The sequence below is a fragment of the Triticum dicoccoides genome, chromosome 5B (assembly GCF_002162155.2).
Source record: "Triticum dicoccoides isolate Atlit2015 ecotype Zavitan chromosome 5B, WEW_v2.0, whole genome shotgun sequence".
NCBI classification, from domain to species: Eukaryota; Viridiplantae; Streptophyta; class Magnoliopsida; order Poales; family Poaceae; genus Triticum; species Triticum dicoccoides.
The window spans coordinates 327,292,144-327,304,652 of record NC_041389.1 but is presented as its reverse complement, the minus strand read 5'-3'; positions in this window follow the sequence as shown (position 1 = coordinate 327,304,652).

The following is a 12,509-nucleotide window of genomic DNA, read 5'->3' as shown; positions in this document are numbered from 1 at the left end:
TATATATATATATATATATATATATATATATATATATATATATATATATATATATATCCATATACCCTAAAAACATCGGGGAGCACAATAGATCAGGAGTTCCGCTGCCGCAAGCCTCTGTAGCCACCGAAAACCAATCGGGACCCTGTTCCGGCACCCTGCCGGAGGGGCGATCCCTCACCGGTGGCCATCTTCATCATCCCGGCACTATCCATGACGAGGAGGGAGTAGTTCACCCTCGGGGCTGAGGATATGTACCAGTAACTATGTGTTTGATTTCTCTCTCTCTCTCGTGTTCTTGATTTGGCACGATCTTGATGTATCGCGAGCTTTTCTAGTATAGTTGGATCTTATAATGTTTCTCCCCCTCTACTCTCTTGTAATGGATTGAGTTTTCCCTGTGAAGTTATCTTATCGGATTGAGTCTTTAAGGATTTGAGAACACTTGATGTATGTCTTGCATGTGCTTATCTGTGGTGACAATAGGATATTCACGTGATCTACTTGATGTATGTTTTGGTGATCAACTTGTGGGTTCCGTGACCTCATGAACTTATGCAGAGGGGTTGGCACACGTTTTTGTCTTGACTCTCCGGTAGAAACTTTGGGGCACTCTTTGAAGTACTTTCTGTTGGTTTGAATAGATGAATCTGAGATTGTGTGATGCATATCGTATAATCATACCCATGGATACTTGAGGTGACATTGGAGTATCTAGGTAACATTAGGGTTTTGGTTGATTTGTGTATTAAGGTTTTATTCTAGTACGAACTCTAGGATAGGTCGAATGGAAAGAATAGCTTCGTGTTATTTTACTACGGACTCTTGAATAGATCGATCAGAAAGAATAACTTTGAGGTGGTTTCGTACCCTACCATAATCTCTTCGTTTGTTCTCCGCTATTGGTGACTTTGGAGTGACTCTTTGTTGCATGTTGAGGGATAGTTATATGATCCGGTTATGTTATTATTGTTGAGAGAACTTGCACTAGTGAAAGTATGAACCCTAGGCCTTGTTTCCTAGCATTAAAATACCGTTCGTGCTCACTTTTATCATTAGTTACCTTGCTGTTTTTATATTTTCATATTACAAAAACCTATATCTACCATCCATATTGCACTTGTATCACCATCTCTTCGCCGAACTAGTGCACCTATACTACCATTGTATTGGGTGTGTTGGGGACACAAGAGATTCTTTGTTATTTGGTTGCAGGGTTGCTTGAGAGAGACCATCTTCATCCTACGCCTCCCACGGATTGATAAACCTTAGGTCATCCACTTGAGGGAAATTTGCTACTGTCCTACAAACCTCTGCACTTGGAGGCCCAACAACGTCTACAAGAGTAAGGTTGCATAGTAGACATCAAGAAGTTTCTGGCACCGTTGCCGGGGAGGTTAGTGCTTGAAGGTATATCTTTATATCTTGCAATTGAATCTTTTAGTTTCTTGTTTTATCACTAGTTCAGTCTATAAAAGAAAACTAAAAAATGGAATTGAGGGTGTCTCATATGCTTCATCTTTTTAATGTGTTCCGTGAAAATAAGGATTCTGATAATTGTGCTCAAGTGATAGAAGAAGAATGCATTAGAATGTTTGGCACTAAATATTTGAATGATGAGCATGATTGCAATGTTGTTAGTATGAATTCTTTGAATACCCATGATGCTAATAATATGCAAAGCCACAAGCTTGGGGATGCTATGTTTGATGAAGATGATATGTTTTGTCCCCCAAGTTTTGATGAGCAAATTTATTAGGATGATAGAATGCCTCCTATTTATGATGATTATATTGATGAAAGTGGGTTTGGAATAGTGTCAACTTTAGGAAGTAATTATCCCACTATTTTGGAGGATGTTGAATCTTATTGTGATAATTATGAAAGTGGATTCGGAGAGGTCATGACTTTAATTAGTGATGATTCCACTATTTCGGAAGAGGTTCCAATTGATTATGAGAACAAAGTTGCTATCTATGATGATTATTGTGATGATATATATGCTATAAAGAATAATGATAACCATGAAACTTGTCAGCATGATTTTAATTTTCAATTGGATTATGCCTCACATGATAGTCATTTTGTTGAGTTTGCTCCCACTACTATTCATGAGAAGAAATTTGCTTATGTGGAGAGTAATAAAATTTATATGCTTGTATATCATGAAAATAATTCTTTATGTGATGGTTATATTGTTGAATTCATTCATGATGCTACTGAAAATTATTATGAGGGAGGAACATATGCTTGTAGGAATTGCAATAATATCAAGTTTCCTCTCTATGTGCTTAAAGTTTTGAAGTTATGCTTGTTTTGCCTTCCTATGCTAGTTGATTATTGTTCCCATAAGTTGTTTGCTCACAAAATACCTATGCATAGGAACTGGGTTAGACTTAAATGTTCTAGTCATATTCTTCTTGATGCTCTCTTTATGTTTCAATTCTTATCTTTTATGTGAGCATCATTGAAATCATCATGCCTAGCTAGGGGCGTTAAACGTTAGCGCTTGTTGGGAGGCAACCCAATTTTATTTTAGTTCTTTGCTTTTTGCTCCTGTTTGTAATAAATAATCTATCTAGCCTCTGTTTAGATGTGGTTTTATGTTTTAATTAGTGTTTTTGCCAAGTAGAACCTTTGGGAAGACTTGGGTGAAGTCTTTATGATCTTGCTGTAAAAAACAGAAACTTTTGCGCTCACGAGATTAGCTGCCATTTTTTACTGGAGAGTGATTTTAGGTTGATTCTTTCTACAGATGATTATTAGACAAATTCCTCAGGTCCAACAATTTATTTCATAATTTTTTGAGTTCCATAAGTATACGTTTGGTACAGATTACTACAGACTGTTCTGTTTTTGACAGATTCTGTTTTCATTGTGTTGTTTGCTTATTTTGATGAATCTATGAGTAGTATCGGAGGGTATGAACCATAGAGAAGTTGGAATACAGTAGATATCACACCAATATGAATTTAGAATGAGCTCACAAACAGTACCTAAGTGGTGATTTATTTTCTTATACTAACGGAGCTTACGAGTTTTCTGTTAAGTTTTGTGTTGTGAAGTTTCCAAGTTTTGGGTAAAGATTCGATGGACTATGGAATAAGTAGTGGAAATAGCCTAAGATTGGGGCTTCCCAAGGCACCCCAAGGTAATATTCAGGGATAACCAAGAGCCTAAGCTTGGGGATGCCCCAGAAGGCATCCCCTCTTTCTTCTTCATTCATCGGTAACTTTACTTGGAGCTATATTTTTATTCACCACATGATATGTGTTTTGCTTGGAGCGTCATTTTATTTTCTTTTGTTTTGCTTGATGTTTGAATAAAATACCAAGATCTGAAATTCTTAAATATTAGAGAGTCTTCACATAGTTGCATAATTATTCGACTACTCATTGATCTTCACTTATATCTTTCGGGGTAGTTTGTTGTTTGCTCTAGTGCTTCACTTATATCCTTTTAGAGCATGGCGGTGGTTTTATTTTGAAGAAATAGATGAACTCTCATGCTTCACTTATATTACTTTGAGAGTCATAAACAGCATGGTAATTTTCTTAGGTTATGAATTTAGAACTAATATGATAGGCATCCAAGAGGGATATAATAAAAACTTTCATATAGAGTGCATTGAATACTAAGAGAAGTTTAATTCCTTATGATTGTTTTGAGATATGAAGATGGTGATATTAGAGTTGTGCTAGTTGAGTAATTTTGAAATTGAGAAATACTTGTGTTGGAGTTTGCAAGTCCCGTAGCATGCATGTATGGTAAATGTTGTGTGACAAATTTGAAGCATGAGGTGTTCTTTGATTGCTTACCTTATGAGTGGCGGTCGGGGACGAGCGATGGTCTTTTCCTACCAATCTATCCCCCTAGGAATATGCGCGTAATGCTTGGTTTTTGATGACTTGTAGATTTTTGCAATAAGTATGTGAGTTCTTTATGACTAATTTTGAGTCCATGGATTATACGCACTCTCACCCTTCCATCATTGCTAGCCTCTTCGGTACCGTGCATTGCCCTTTCTCACCTCGAGAGTTGGTGCAAACTTCGCCGGTGCATCCAAACCCCGTGATACAATACGCTCTATCACACATAAACCTCCTTATATCTTCCTCAAAACAGCCACCATACCTACCTATTATGGCATTTCCATAGCCATTCCGAGATATATTGCCATTCAACTTTCCACCATTCCTTTTATTATGACATGCTTCATCATTGTCATATTGCCTTGCATGATCATGTAGTTGACATTGTATTTGTGGCAAATCCACCATGCATTTTATTTCATACATGGCACTCTTGATTCATTGCCCATCCCGGTACACCGCCGGAGGCATTCATATACAGTCATACTTTGTTCTAGTATCGAGTTGTAATCATTGAGTTGTAAATAAATAGAAGTGTGATGATCATCATTATATGAGCATTGTCCTAAAAAAAGAGAAAGTCCAAAAAAAAGAGAAGGAATGCACACCCACTTAGTTTCTTTTTTTGAGCTTTCATACATTTATAGCTCTAGTGCATCCGTTGCATGGCAATCCCTACTCCTTGCATTGACATCAATTGATGTGCATCTCCCTATCCCGTTGATTAGCCGCGTCAATGTGAGACTTTCTCCCTTTTGTCTTCTCCACACAACCCCCATCATCATATTCTCTTCCACCCATAGTGCTATATCAATGGCTCACGCTCATGTATTGCGTGAAAGTTGAAAAAAGCTTGAGATTACTAAAGTATGAAACAATTGCTTGGCTTGTCATCGGGTTTGTGCAAGATGAGAGCATTCTTGTGTGATGACAATGAAGCATGGCCAAACTATATGATTTTGTAGGGATGGGCTTTCTTTGGCTATGTTATTTTGAGAAGACATAATTGCTTAGTTAGTATGCTTGAAGTATTATTATTTTTATGTCAATATTAAAATTTTATCTTGAATCTTTCGGATCTGAACATTCGTGCCACAATAAAGAAAATTGCATTGAAGAATATGCTAAGTAGCATTCCACATCAAAAATTTTGTTTTTATCATTTACCTACTCGAGGACGAGCAGGAATTAAGCTTGTGGATGCTTGATACGTCTCCAACGTATCTATATTTTTTTATTGTTCCATGCTATTATATTACCCGTCTAGGATGTTTTATGGGCTTTATGATACACTTTTATATTATTTTTGGGACTAACCTATTAACCGGAGGCCCATCCCATAATGTCGTTTTCTTGCCTATTTCAGTGTTTCAAAGAAAAGGAATATCAAATGGAGTCCAAACATAATTAAACCTTCGTGAGAGTTATTTTTGGAACAGAAGCAATCCAGGAGACTTGGAGTAGACGTCAGGGAAGCTTCGAGGAAGCCACGAGGCAGGTAGGTGTGCCCTACCCCCTGGGCGCGCCCCCACCCTCGTGGGCCCTTCGTGGCTCCCCTGGCCGACTTATTTCGCCTATATATATCCATATACCCTAACAACATCGGGGAGCACAATAGATCGGGAGTTCCGCCGCCGCAAGCCTCTATAGCCACCGAAAACCAATCGGGACACTGTTCCGGCACCCTGCCGGAGGGGAGATCCCTCACCGGTGGCCATCTTCATCATCCTGGCGCTATCCATGACGAGGAGGGAGTAGTTCACCCTCGAGGCTGAGGGTATGTACCAGTAGCTATGTGTTTGATCTCTCTCTCTCTCTCTCTCTCTCTCTCTTTCTCTCTGTCTCTCTCGTGTTCTTGATTTGGCATGATCTTGATGTATCGCGAGCTTTTCTATTATAGTTGGATCTTATAATGTTTCTCCCCCTCTACTCTCTTGTAATGGATTGAGTTTTCCCTGTGAAGTTATCTTATCGGATTGAGTCTTTAAGGATTTGAGAACACTCGATGTATGTCTTGCATGTGCTTATCAGTGGTGACAATGGGATATTCACGTGATCTACTTGATGTATGTTTTGGTGATCAACTTGCGGTTCTGTGACCTCGTGAAATGATGCATAGGGGTTGGCACACATTTTCGTCTTGACTCTCCGGTAGAAACTTTGGGGCACTCTTTGAAGTACTTTGTGTTGGTTTGAATAGATGAATCTGAGATTGTGTGATGCATATCGTGTAATCATAGCCATGGATACTTGAGGTGACATTGGAGTATCTAGGTGACATTAGGGTTTTGGTTGATTTGTGTCTTAAGGTGTTATTCTAGTACGAACTCTAGGATAGATCGAACGGAAAGAATATGTTCGTGTTATTTTACTACGGACTCTTGAATAGATTGATCAGAAAGAATAACTTTGATGTGGTTTCGTACCCTACCATAATCTCTTCGTTTGTTCTCTGCTATTGGTGACTTTGGAGTGACTCTTTGTTGCATGTTGAGGGATAGTCATATGATCCAATTATGTTATTATTGTTGAGAGAACTTGCACTAGTGAAAGTATGAACCCTAGGCCTTGTTTCCTAGCATTGCAATACCACTCGTGCTCACTTTTATCATTAGCTACCTTGCTGTTTTTATATTTTCAGATTACAAAAACCTATATCTACCATCCATATTGCACTTGTATCACCATCTCTTTGCCAAACTAGTGCATCTATACAATTTACCATTGTATTGGGTGTGTTGGGGACACAAGAGATTCTTTGTTATTTGGTTGCAGGGTTGCTTGAGAGAGACCATCTTCATCCTACACCTCCCACAGATTGATAAACCTTAGGTCATCCACTTGAGGGAAATTTGCTACTGTCCAACAAACCTCTGCACTTGGAGGCCCAACAACGTCTACAAGAAGAAGGTTGCGTAGTAGACATCAACATGCTATATATTCATACGCATGTCTAACTATTTTTTTGCAACCAAGGAGATTATATCTGGAACCATGGATGAACTGAGGTAAATTGCATATTTTTTAATTTATACTTGTGTACAATGTTTATTCAAATGTACCCCCTCCATTCCAAAATAATCGTAGTTTTAGGATTTTCAAGAGTAAAGATTTGCGAAGTTTGACAAATCCTGAAAGTTCAATTCAAGAGAACCGAAAACGTTAATGCTTTTGGTCACCCGAATATTGAATGAAGCGCCAAATAAGCCTCTGGTCACCCAAAACCGTGCGAGACTAATGTTTGGTGGTAGGAAATTACTGTCCTGACTCTGGCACGTGTAGCCTATCGCCCCGATGTCCAAAGGTCTAAACCGGGGTAGGTTTGTAACTTCACCAAGACGCCAGTCTCAACCGCCTCCGAGAAGCATTCATATGCCGTGGGCGCCTAAACACCCATGTGCACGGCCGAAATCTATCCCACCCACCATTTGGGACACCTGAGATTACTGTCCTACCCCCAACCCGTAATGTGTCCGAAATTTTAGATGGGGGCAAAGTTTGTAACTTTCCCCAAATTTCAAACAAGCGCGTCCCAAACCGAAACATTGTTCACCCTTAGTTCCCCCTCCCTCTGTTTCCCCATTCATACTTCGTGGGCACCAAAACAGCCTCTCCATCGGCCGCGAAACCCCAGCCTCCTCCGTCCTCCACCCCATCGCGCCCAATCCACCGGCGCCCTCCTCCATCACGCCGGAGCTGGTACCCAGATGTCTAAAAGAAATATGCCCTAGAGGCAATAATAAAGTTGTTATTTATATTTTCTTATATCATGATAAATGTTTATTAATGCTAGAATTGTATCGGAAACTTAGTACATGTGTGAATACATAGACAAACTAAGTGTCACTAGTATGCCTCTACTTGACTAGCTCGTTGAATCAAACATAGTTAAGCTTCCTAGCCATAGACATGCGTTGTCATTTGATTAATGGGATCACATCATTAGAGAATGATGTGATTGACTTGACCCATTCCATTAGCTTGGCATTTGATCGTTTAGTATATTGTTATTGCTTTCTTCATGACTTATACATATTCCTATGACTATGAGATTATGCAACTCCCGAGTACCGGAGGAACACTTTGTGTGCTACCAAATGTCACAACGTAACTGGGTGATTATAAAGGTGCTCCACAGGTGTCTCCGATGGTACTTGTTGAGTTGGCATAGATCGAGATTAGGATTTGTCACTCTGATTGTCGGAGAGGTATCTCTGGGCCCTCTCGGTAATGCACATCACTATAAGCCTTGCAAGCAATGCAACTAATGAGTTAGTTGCGGGATGATGTATTACGGAATGAGTAAAGAGACTTGCCGGTAACGAGATTGAACTAGCTATTGGGATACCGACGATCGAATCTCGGGCAAGTAACATACCGATGACAAAGGGAACAACGTATATTGTTATGCGGTTTGACCGATAAAGATCTTCGTAGAATATGTAGGAGCCAATATGTGCATCCAGGTTCCGCTATTGGTTATTGATCGGAAACGAGTCTCGGTCATGTCTACATAGTTCTCGAACTCGTAGTGTCCACACGCTTAACGTTCGGTGATGATCGGTAATATGAGTTTATGTGTTTTGATGAACCGAAGGTAGTTCGGAGTCCTGGATATGATCACGGACATGATGAGGAGTCTCGAAATGGTCGAGACATAAAGATTGATCTATTGGATGACTATGTTTGGACTTTGGAAGTGTTCCGGATAAGTTCGGACAAATACCGGAGTACCCGGGGGGTTACCGGAACCCCCCGGGGAGTGTAATGGGCCTATTGGGTCTTAGTGGAGAAGAGGAGGGGCCGCTAGGGTAGTCCGCGCCCCCTCCCCCTCTAGTCCGAATGGGACAAGGAAGGGGGCAGCTGTCGGTGTCAAAATCGGCGGATCTTGGGTAGGGGGTCCCGAACTGTGCGTCTAAGGCGGATGGTAACAGGAGGCGAGGGACACGATGTTTACCTAGGTTCAGCCCCTCTCGATGGAGGTAATACCCTACTTCATGCTTGATTGATCTTGATGATATGAGTATTACAAGAGCTGATCTACCACGAGATCATAGAGGCTAAACCCTAGAAGCTAGCCTATGGTATGATTGTTGTTGTCCTACGGACTAAACCGTCCGGTTTATATAGACACCGGAGGGGGTTAGGGTTACACAGAGTCGGTTACAAGGGAGGAGATCTACATATCCGAATCGCCAAGCTTGCCTTCCACACCAAGGAGAGTCCCATCCGAACACGGGACGAAGTCTTCAATCTTGTATCTTCATAGTCCAACAGTCCGGCTAAAGTATATAGTCCGGCCGTCCAAGGACCCCCTAATCCAGGACTCCCTTAGTAGCCAGGCTTCAATGACGATGAGTCCGGCGCGCAGATTGTCTTCGGCATTGCAAGGCGGATTCCTCCTCCGAATACTTCGTAGAAGATTTTGAACACAAGGATAGTGTCCGGCTCTGCAGAACAAATTCCACATACCACCGTAGAGAGAGAATAATATTTCGACAAATCTAATCCGCTGACACCTTCGGCAGCATGACATCATACCACGGCCTAGTCATTATTTGAACCGTTTCTCTCAACCAGCGAATGCACATATTACGAGGGGTTTTCTTGGCATGTCTTGTCGAAGCAGAGATCGTGTACCCTTATCACTGGATTCTCATCAATACGGGTGTGGGTAACCCAACCGCGCCATCAATTACGGTTCTTGGGGAATAAGCGAGTTTTACCAGGCATGTGGGGAGGCGCATAGTTTCTTCCGCTTTTATAAAGGGACAAGGATTCACCTTTTTCAGCCACGCCCTCTTCCCCCTTGCTCATCCATTCTTGCGCACTTGAGCTCAGCACCAAAGTTCACATTTTCTCCTCAATCCACTCCAAGCATATCCGGAGCGGGAGGCAAGTGGATGGTCTCCTCCGTCACGAAGGAGGACATCGAAAAGCTACGGGGAGCCGGATATCTGGCCGCGGATATCGCACACCGGCTGCCAGATGAGGGGCAGATCGTCCCAACTCCAGAACCCCACGAGAGGGTGATTTTTCTTACCCACTTCGTCCGCGGACTGGGATTTCCCCTCCACCCGTTTGTCCGCGGGCTCATGTTTTACTACGGGCTGGATTTTCATGATCTGACCCCCAATTTCATCCTCAACATCTCGGTGTTTATCGTCGTGTGTGAGGCCTTCCTCCGCATCAAGCCCCACTTCGGCATGTGGCTAAAAGACCTTCAATGTTAAACCGAAGGTGGTGGTCGGCCAGCAAGCGGAGTGCGGAGGCGCCATGGTGGGCAAAATGCCGAACGTCACCTGGCTCGAAGGCTCCTATGTGGAGACCATAAAGGGGTGGCAATCGGGGTGGTTCTACATCACCGATCCGCACGACACCAACTGGGTGGCGGCCCCCAAATTTCGATCCGGAATCCCCACACGGCTCACCTCCTGGAAAGAGAAGGGCCTATCCTGGGGTTCTTCGGTAGAGCTGACCGGACTCCAGACCTGCATCAAGAACATTATGAGCAAGAAAATCAAGCTCGTCAATGTGGTCCAAGTCATGCTCTCCCGCCGGATCCTCCCGTGTCAAAGAAGGGCATTCCACTTGTGGGAGTTCAACCCGGCCGAGCACCAGACGCTGCGAAGGCTCTTCGACACGACGCACGAGGACGTTTGGAAGGTGTTGTTCAAGGGTGCCGAGGTACCTCCCCCTCTTACCGAGGACCGCGGACTCAGCACAAAGCGCCCTGCGAATTCGGTAAGTCTTTTATATCTCATAATATGTTCATTTCCCCCAGTTTAACTATGTGCGGGATCTAAGCCTCCACGCCATTTAACAGGACTGTGTAGAGACAGCGGAACAGATCGATTGTCCAGCCCCCTGCCTGAAGATCCAGTAGATGCTCTCCTGACGGAGATGCTGGTTCCGGCGCCTTACGAGGTGCCGGTGAAGAAGGCCAAGAAGAAGGCCACGGGGACCCGGAAGGGTCTCCGGTGCAAGGTTATATCGGACTCATCGTCCGAAAACACCGAGGCGCACTCCTCCCACGAAGACGAGGAGGAGGAAGAGGAAAGTTCTCCCCCCCAGCCCGGGGGGGGGGGGGGGAAGAAAAGGAAGGCCGCCCTGTCTGGGCGGCCGAAGGGTCCAAGAAGGGAAGGACCCTCCTTCTGGACAACTCCACCACCGCCGCCTTCAGCAAAGAGGAGTGGTTGCCCAGGGACAAGCCCCTGGCGAAGTCATAAGTATCTGGATACCACAGTAGTTCTTGGTACGTTTCATTATATTGTTTCTTATCACGCCACGCATGACTACGCAGCCCATCCCGAGCCCGCATCGACGTATCTTCGTCGAATGATTCTTTGGGCCCGTCGGACCTGAACAGTGATTCTCTCCCTACCGCCTTCTCCCCCCACCCTACGGACGATGCCGAGGTGTTGTCCCAAAGGGAACTAAACTAGGGGGAGACAGTTCCGGAGGCGCCTCAAGGCGACATTCCAGGCGCTGGGCATACGAGGGGCAAGACTCCCCTGGGCCCTAACTCTAGGGGCAGCAAGTCTAGCCCCAAGCCGAATATGGCACCGGAACCTCCAGTGGTTCCGGATTCTGTCAGGCAACCCCCCGCTAAGGGGGGCAAGCCGTCTGTGCCGATGGCCTCTGTCCATCCAGAGGCATCAGACAACTTGCTGGAAGCGCTTCACGGCGCTTCCATCGACGAAGAACACCGCACTATCATGAGTGCGGTGATCGAGAAGGTTCGGTCCGCCAAAAGCGGACTGACTGAAGCCTATGCCAGCCTCCTAATAGTCTTTGAGGTAAGTAATAAAACTATAAGAAAATGTTACAGCATAGATAGTAGCCCCTGATGCTCTATTTGGCCTTCGCGAAGAAAGGCCTAATAGAGGATCAAATAATAACCGCAGGAGTCTGATCGGAATATGTCTATGTGCATATGCAGGCTTCAGTGCTAGCCACTGTCGCACGTACTACGGAGGTCGTTGCACTGAAGCAGGACCTTGAGCGGTCCAAGGAAGAGCTCAGCTGAGGGAGTCTTCGATTAGGGGTTCTCCGGACAGCCGGACTATATCCTTTGGCTGGACTGTTGGACTATGAAGATACAAGATTGAAGACTTCGTCCCGTGTCCGGATGGGACTCTCCTTCGCGTGGAAGGAAAGCTTGGCGATACGGATATGTAGATCTCCTCCCTTGTAACCGACTCTGTGTAACCCTAGCCCCCCTCCGGTGTCTATATAAACCGGAGGGTTTAGTCCGTAGGACGACAACAATCATACCATAGGCTAGATTCTAGGGTTTAGCCTCTACGATCTCGTGGTAGATCAACTCTTGTAATACTCATATCATCAAGATCAATCAAGCAGGAAGTAGGGTATTACCTCCATCGAGAGGGCCCGAACCTGGGTAAACATTGTGTCCCCCGCCTCCTGTTACCATCCGCCTTAGACGCACAGTTCGGGACCCCCTACTCGAGATCCGCCGGTTTTGACACCAACATTGGTGCTTCCATTGAGAGTTCCACTGTGCCGTCATGACAAGGAAAGATGGCTCGTCTCGTTGTCAGGGACAACATCACCTCTGGGGGAGCCCTGGCTGTAGGCCAAACTCTCCGACTAGGCAGCTTTGTGATGACCGCC